Here is a 6,699-nt window from a genome sequence, read left to right as displayed (position 1 = left end):
TGAGAGTTCGGATTGGCCGCGGGTACCGTGACGTCACCGGCGTCGTCGCCAGGACTGCCCAAACTGGCTCTGGGGGCGGGCCATCGAGGGGCGGGCCGAAGAGCCTAGTTACGGGGACCGATCAGGGACAAAATCGACGGGCTGGGTGCATGCGTGCCCTGGTTTACGTCAGTTCTTGGTTATACGTCAGTTCCGTGTTCCGTTGCCGTGGGCTCCCGCAGAACCCCGACGTGGCGGAGACCGAGAAGTAGGTGCTGGGGGGCCGGGGCGGGGTTCCTTGGTACGCGAGGTCCCGGCGATAGGGCGTTGAGCCCCGTACGGAGGGAGCGGCCGCCGGAGGGAGAGCCTGCGAAAAGCGCCTGATCCGCGAGGGAAAATCAACCCAGGGCAGGCGCGCGCCGGGGCCTCGACTCCACGCCCCCGACCCGCCGCCCGCGACCCGGCTGGGCACGGGGATGCCGGGGCCGCTGGAGGGTTGAGGCTGCGCTCAGTGGGTCTGGGTGCTCGCGCTTAATAAGATGGTAGAAGGGTAGAAAGGCGGTCCCTGCCAGTGTCCTGCGGCCGTCATCAGGTTGAAGAGCCGGTCGGAGAACACGCTCTCCCCGGCCTTCTTTTAGGTATCTCAGCAAACCACAGTGGTCCGTGCTTGTACGATCCTTTGTATCGCTCAAACGTGGCTCACAACCGGAGGGAGACGGATCTCCACCCCAGAAGTGTGGAAATGTGGAGCAGCCCCCCCCACCAAGTCCCACAAGAGGGCGCCCTTGCTGGAGGAGGGGTCTTGTCTTCTGGGGCACCTCCAAAGGCCACGTGCCTGCTTCCGGGACAAAGTGGCAGGCTGACCCCTCCTGCGGCAGAAAGCGAAAAGGATGGGCAGAGGCAGCGTTGCTCTAGAGCCCACAGTGCCCAAAGCTAGCAAAGTTCGCTTCCGGGGCCAACATCCAAGTTGCCCCTTTAGTCTTTCCTTAATGGAATTGGTTGAGTTCCCGGAATTACATGGAGTTGCCCTCACTAGACTGAAAACGATTTTAAAATTGTTTAAAACTGAATAAAAATAGGGGTGGAAATTAAAAATAATTCTGTGATCTTTCACCCTCAAACGAGGAGAAAGCCAAATGAGTTTCCCAGCCAGACGCCACCCCTCCTCCCCCCACCAGTGGCCATCAGGTTTTTATGGATTAGCCACAAACTGTACCTCCCACAGCACCCCTGGCAGGGCTCTGCTAATGAAGAAGAGGAATGGGTAAGAGACAGGAAGTCCTTGTCCAAACACAGCTCAGCTATGTGCTCTCCAGGTCCATCCATCCCAGACCAGTATTTGTCAAGCTTGTGTACTTTCATATAAAAAGGAATCACTTTGGGGGCGCCTGGGTGGCACAGCGGTTAAGCGTCTGCCTTTGGCTCGGGGCGTGATCCCGGCGTTATGGGATCGAGCCCCACATCAGGCTCCTCTGCNGGCTCCTCTGCTATGAGCCTGCTTCTTCCTCTCCCACTCCCCCTGCTTGTGTTCCCTCTCTCGCTGGCTGTCTCTATCTCTGTCGAATAAATTAAAATAAAATCTTTAAAAAAAAAATAAAAAATAAGAAGGAATCACTTTGAGGGGCGCCTGGGTGGCGCAGCGGTTAAGCGTCTGCCTTCGGCTGGGGGCGTGATCCCGGCTTTATGGGATACGGGAGTTATGGAATCGAGCCCCACATCAGGCTCCTCCGCTGGGAGCCTGCTTCTTCCTCTCCTGCTCCCCCTGCTTGTGTTCCCTCTCTCGCTGTCTGTCTCTATCTCTGTCAGATGAATAAATAAAATCTTTAAAGGAAAAAAAAAAAGGAATCACTTTGAGAATAAAGTTCTGCATTTATTTTTTTAAAAAATTTTTAAAAGATTTTATTTATTTGACAGAGAGAGACAGCCAGCGAGAGAGGGAACACAAGCAGGGGGAGTGGGAGAGGAAGAAGCAGGCTCCCAGCGGAGCAGCCCGATGTGGGGCTTGATCCCAGAATGCTGGGATCACGCCCTGAGCCGAAGGCAGCCGCCTAAGGACTGCGCCACCCAGGTGCCCCTAAAGTTCTGCATTTAAAAAGCCAGTTTCAAAAAAACAAAGCCGGGGCACCTGGGTGGCTCAGTCAGGTAAGCATCTGCCTTTGGCTCAGGTCATGATCCCAGAGTACAGGGATCGAGCCCCACATAAGGCTCCCTGTTCAGCACAGAGCCTGCTTCTCCCTCTGCCTCTGTCCACCACCCACCCACCACCACTACCCCCATACTCATGCTGTCTCTCTCAAATAAACAGATCTTTAAAAAATAAAGTCAGTTTCATTTAACTTGACTTAATCTGAAAAACAAAGAGGCGATTGTTGTTCAAGGATTTAGGTAGGTGCATTCCCTTTGATGGGGGGGGTGTCCCCTCCAGTCTCACTCATCTGAGTAGGTCCCCCCTCCAGTCTCACTCATCTGAGTAGGTGGGCTCCATACTTTCCAATCCCCCCTCATTTATTTATTTACATACATATTTTTGGTTTTTTTATTTTTTACTTTTTTTCAAGTAGGCTCCTTGTGCAATGTGGGACTCGAACGCTGACCCTGAGATGGAAAGTCTAGTGCTCTACGTACTGAGCCGGTCAGGCGCCTCATACTTCCCAGATTCTGATGGGCCATACAAAACATCCAAGCCACTTGTGTTTGTCACTTAAAATCTTAGACTGGGAGCCATTGAGGAGGGCAAACAAACCTTTCCTAAAAACACTTAAGTTAGTAAAATGGAATTACAATGATGTTTTTATCTGACACATTCTCATTTAACTGACAGATGGGTTCTCTGCTGCTTGCACGGTGAGCTGTTTTGCTGACAGATTTCCTTACATCACCCTCCCTACAACATGTGGCTTTCTTCTCTGAGGGAGTCCTCCAGCGTTGAAAACCTGGAGGAGAGACTGCAGAAGATGGAGATGCAGATGGACAGCTTGGCCTCCAGCCTGTCCTTGAGTCCAAAGAGAGAGGATGTAGGTACCCCTGGGGAGCCCAGGCCAACAGGAGCAGAGTGAGCCCTACCCAGGCCAAGTGCAGAGCACTCTACCACCCAGAGCCCAGACAGCTGGTGTGGTTTCTGGTCCCCTGACTCTGGCCAGACCTCCAGAGAGCCACACGGCACACCAGACCTGTGGCCTTCTAGTCTGGCCCACCGCCTTGTACTTTACCGAACCTCAGGGTGTCCCATCACCAAGGTTGCAGCTGTCTACTGCTCAGCCTGCCTGGTGTCTCCCATGGACAGCACCTATGCAGACGCCTGCCTGCTTAACACATTTAAGATTCCTATGTACAATTTAAGACTCCTAGGACAGCCAGGCCTTCAAATGTAACAAGCTGGGCCCTTTTCTGTTCCTTCTCTCCAGCTTCCAAAAGGACCTGCTGGTTTTGGTGTCACTCACAGTAACCCAAATCCACATGCAGCCCACGCCCACCCCCACTGGACAGACTTCCACACTGCCCCCCCCAGCTGGGCTGCTGGTCCCCATCCTAGCCACCCAAGCAGGCCTCCCAGATCACAGGGCTCCTGCAGCTCTTCCCTGTGCTGCCAGAGGGTCAGAAGAGGTAATGAGGGGTTACAGTGCTGAGACCTCACGTGCTACCTTGGGCCCAGGACTGGAAAGTGACTCAGGACAGCCCAGAGCTCGCTACCCCTCTGGTCTTGTCTTTCAAGTAGTGTATGCTTTTAGGTAAGCAGTTGCCTACTCAGATGCCCTGTTCAGCTATTTGCTCTCCCTGCAGATCCATCTCGCAGAAGGTCAGCGCGGCCAGGACATCCCCACGGGCACCTGGGGTGGGGAGCCCTTAGCACAGCACTCAGCTATCCACCCACCCTTCTGGCAGAAGACACGCTGTGAGCACTGGCCTGCCCTTCTCAACAAAAACAGGGCCAGATGCACAGTCTGGACAGTCCTTGGAAGCAAAGTCCTCTGAAGCCATGGCCATCGGAGATGTGTTCTCTGAGAGAGGCTATGAGTGGGCACATGCCTGCTGCATGACACACCACTTGCTTTTCTTGTCTTAACCAGAAGCAACCACAGCACATCCCTTTCTGATTTTCACATCTGCGTCAGAGGCTCATAGTTCCGTGTAGCATGTCACATAGAGTGACATGTATTAGTTCCTGTAGGTGGCAGCCTTGGCCTGGACCTAATAGATTGAGGAGACAGGGCTGTGGAGTTGTGGAGGGAGACCAGGACAAAACTGTTTCCTGGAGGTTATTCCCAGAGATGGCCCAGACTTACCAACCTTTAAGAGTTGCCAGGGTGGCTCAGTAAGTTGAGGGTCTGACTCTTGATTTCGGCTCAGGTCATGATCTCAGGGTCGTAGGACAGAGCCCCGCATCCAGCTCTGTGCTCAGTGTGGAGTCTGCTGGAGATTCTCCCTCTCCCTCTGCCTCTCCCCACCCTGTGCACGTGCTCCCTTTCTCTCTCTCTCTCTCTCAAATAAATCTTAAAAAAAAAGTTGCCTAGAACGGTGCAAAGATCAGCACTTCCAAGGTAAGGGCTTCCAGAAGAGGTATTCCCTGGCACAAAAGTGGGGGCTCCTTTCCCTACTCTCAGCATCCAGCAGTGATGAGCTGAAGCTGGAGCCTCTTCCAGGGAGTAGGGCCACTCTGCCCTCGCTTGGGATTGTAGGCGTGTTTGGGGGGAAGGAGCTCATCTGTCTCAAGTGCCTGACTGAGCCATTAGGAAAGCACCTGCCAGTATTCTGCTTTTTCTGCCGTCTGCACAGTGCCCTGCAGGCTGGTCCAAGAGGCTCAGTGTGAAAGGGGGACCTTCCCAGGTGCCCAGTGGGCTTGGACCTACAGGTACCTGGGGCATCAGGGTGGGGCACAGTGGCCTGCATGTAGGGAGTTCTGATCAGGCCTGGGGAAGTCTTCCCTCTCTGGTAGATGCTGCCTCGGACCTTGTTCACATCCACCAGCTTCAGAAGGGGGCCAGCCGAGTCTGGGCTGCCTGCTAACCACTGGTCGGGGTGTTAGCAGACACCTGCAGTGGCACACAGGTGGGCAGGAGTCCTTTGTCCCCCGTGCCATTGTCACGTCAGCAAACCGTGGGCTCGTGCACAGCTGGCCCCACAACGTTCAGTACACTAGGTTAGTGTGTGGTGCAGGCCTTAGGTGCTTGGGGAGCCCGGTGATTCTTGGGAGTCTGGTCCTTCAAAAATGGTGGCAGGCCAGCTCGATTGAAGGCCCCCGAACACATGCCCACCAAACCGGTGTGAGCAAACTGAGAACAGTGTCAGGGACTGGAAGACCACCTCTCTCAACCCTGCAGTCTCCTTGGGTTAGGGTCTCCGCCACCCATTAGCAGGCTATCGGCTAATCAAACTGCTGCTGAGGGAGTGGTCTTGCCAGCAGAAGGCGCCACAGCCCCGTCCCTGGTCCGACGGCTGTGGCGGGGACAGCCCTGCAGCACAGCCAGGTCCCTGTCCCTGCCTCTGCAACTCTGCTCCAAACCGCGGAGTCCCACCCACAGAAACGGCCAGGGCCCTCCGAGGAGGTGCAGATGCCAGGGTGTTCTGAGCCTCAGCACCAGGAGGGGCTCGGCTCCCCTCCTTTTCCCCAGCACCAGCCACAAAACCTTGGCCTTCCGCCTGGGAGCTTTTCCAGGGCTGGAGTTCGGACGGAGTAAAGCACTCTAAGGAGACTGCAGAACTCAGTTTACATCTAATTAACTGTATTTTAAAGTCTGGGATGTTAGTGGGGAAGAGGCAGAGTGAGCACGGAGTTGGTGCAGACAGAAGTACATGCCTTGGTGGGGCTGAGGGACAGCAGGTACTGCCCTTAGGACTTGTCCGGTGGCCCCAGCAAGAGTAGCAGTGACAGGAGGTGGGGTCAGAAGATGCTGTAGAGAATCGCTGGGGTGAACCCACCCAGGGGAACCTTGTTTGTCCCTGCGCAGGCACGGAAGCTTCCACCCAGAAGCGGGGGAGGCTGCCTGTGAGTGCTAGCCTTGGGGCTTGCAGGGGCCAGGAGCCCTCCTGCTCCAGAGTCCTGTTCCTCTAGAAAGGTGCCATCTGCATCTCTGTGGCTGTAGCTGAACCCAGTGGGGTCCTGGGCAGGAAGGCAGGGCTGCTGTCCCCAGCAGGCGCTAGCCCTCAGGCCAACTGAACGCCCTGGTAAAGACCACCTTTCTGCTCACCCGGCTGCTGACCACATCATCAACCTGCCACCACAACTCCCTGCCCTTTTCCAGATCCTGTCCCCGCCGGGAAGCCTTTGGAACCCAGCCAGAACCAGCTCCTGCCCTTCCCCCATCCACTTTCTACCAACATCTAGGACCTGAGTGGCCGCAGGGACTCAGAGCGGCCATTGGACCAAGCCCTCTCAAACCGATGCCAGCTCTTGCCACCAGAGGGGCTGGTCTTCACACAAGTGAGAGGTCCAGCCGCTCCGCTCAGTTGCCTCCCGTCCTGGGCTCAAGGCCAGTCCTGTATCTGATGTTCTCAGCCCGCCCCCAGACTCCCTGTCCATCTTCCTGCTAATTCCTGCCCAAAGGACAGCACTGCGTGCCCAGCTCTGGGCCCGGGCAGGGCAGGGAGTCGCGATGGCAAGAGCTGCTGCCGCAGCGGCAGCAGAGGGTCAGGCCGGGGAGTCAGGCGAGCCCTGCGTCCTAGACGGCAGACGCCCGAGCAGGGAGCCCTTTGCCGCCGCAGGAGAGTTCTGGGTGGGGGGGG

The 6,699-nt window shown here is 55.9% G+C and overlaps 1 long non-coding RNA gene across 1 annotated transcript; it reads left to right on the top strand.

Annotated features, from left to right (window-relative positions):
- Positions 1 to 100: 100 nt before the first annotated feature.
- Positions 101 to 5,798, top strand: LOC109490414. Its single transcript, XR_002143748.2, has 3 exons — positions 101 to 247; positions 2,801 to 2,993; positions 3,760 to 5,798. It is a non-coding gene; the product is annotated as an uncharacterized LOC109490414 (long non-coding RNA).
- The last annotated feature ends 901 nt before the right edge of the window (positions 5,799 to 6,699 follow it).

The sequence above is a fragment of the Ailuropoda melanoleuca genome, chromosome 11, assembly GCF_002007445.2.
Source record: "Ailuropoda melanoleuca isolate Jingjing chromosome 11, ASM200744v2, whole genome shotgun sequence".
NCBI classification, from domain to species: domain Eukaryota; kingdom Metazoa; phylum Chordata; class Mammalia; order Carnivora; family Ursidae; genus Ailuropoda; species Ailuropoda melanoleuca.
Note: the sequence above shows the minus strand (reverse complement) of the source record. Positions and strands in the feature narration are given on the sequence as shown.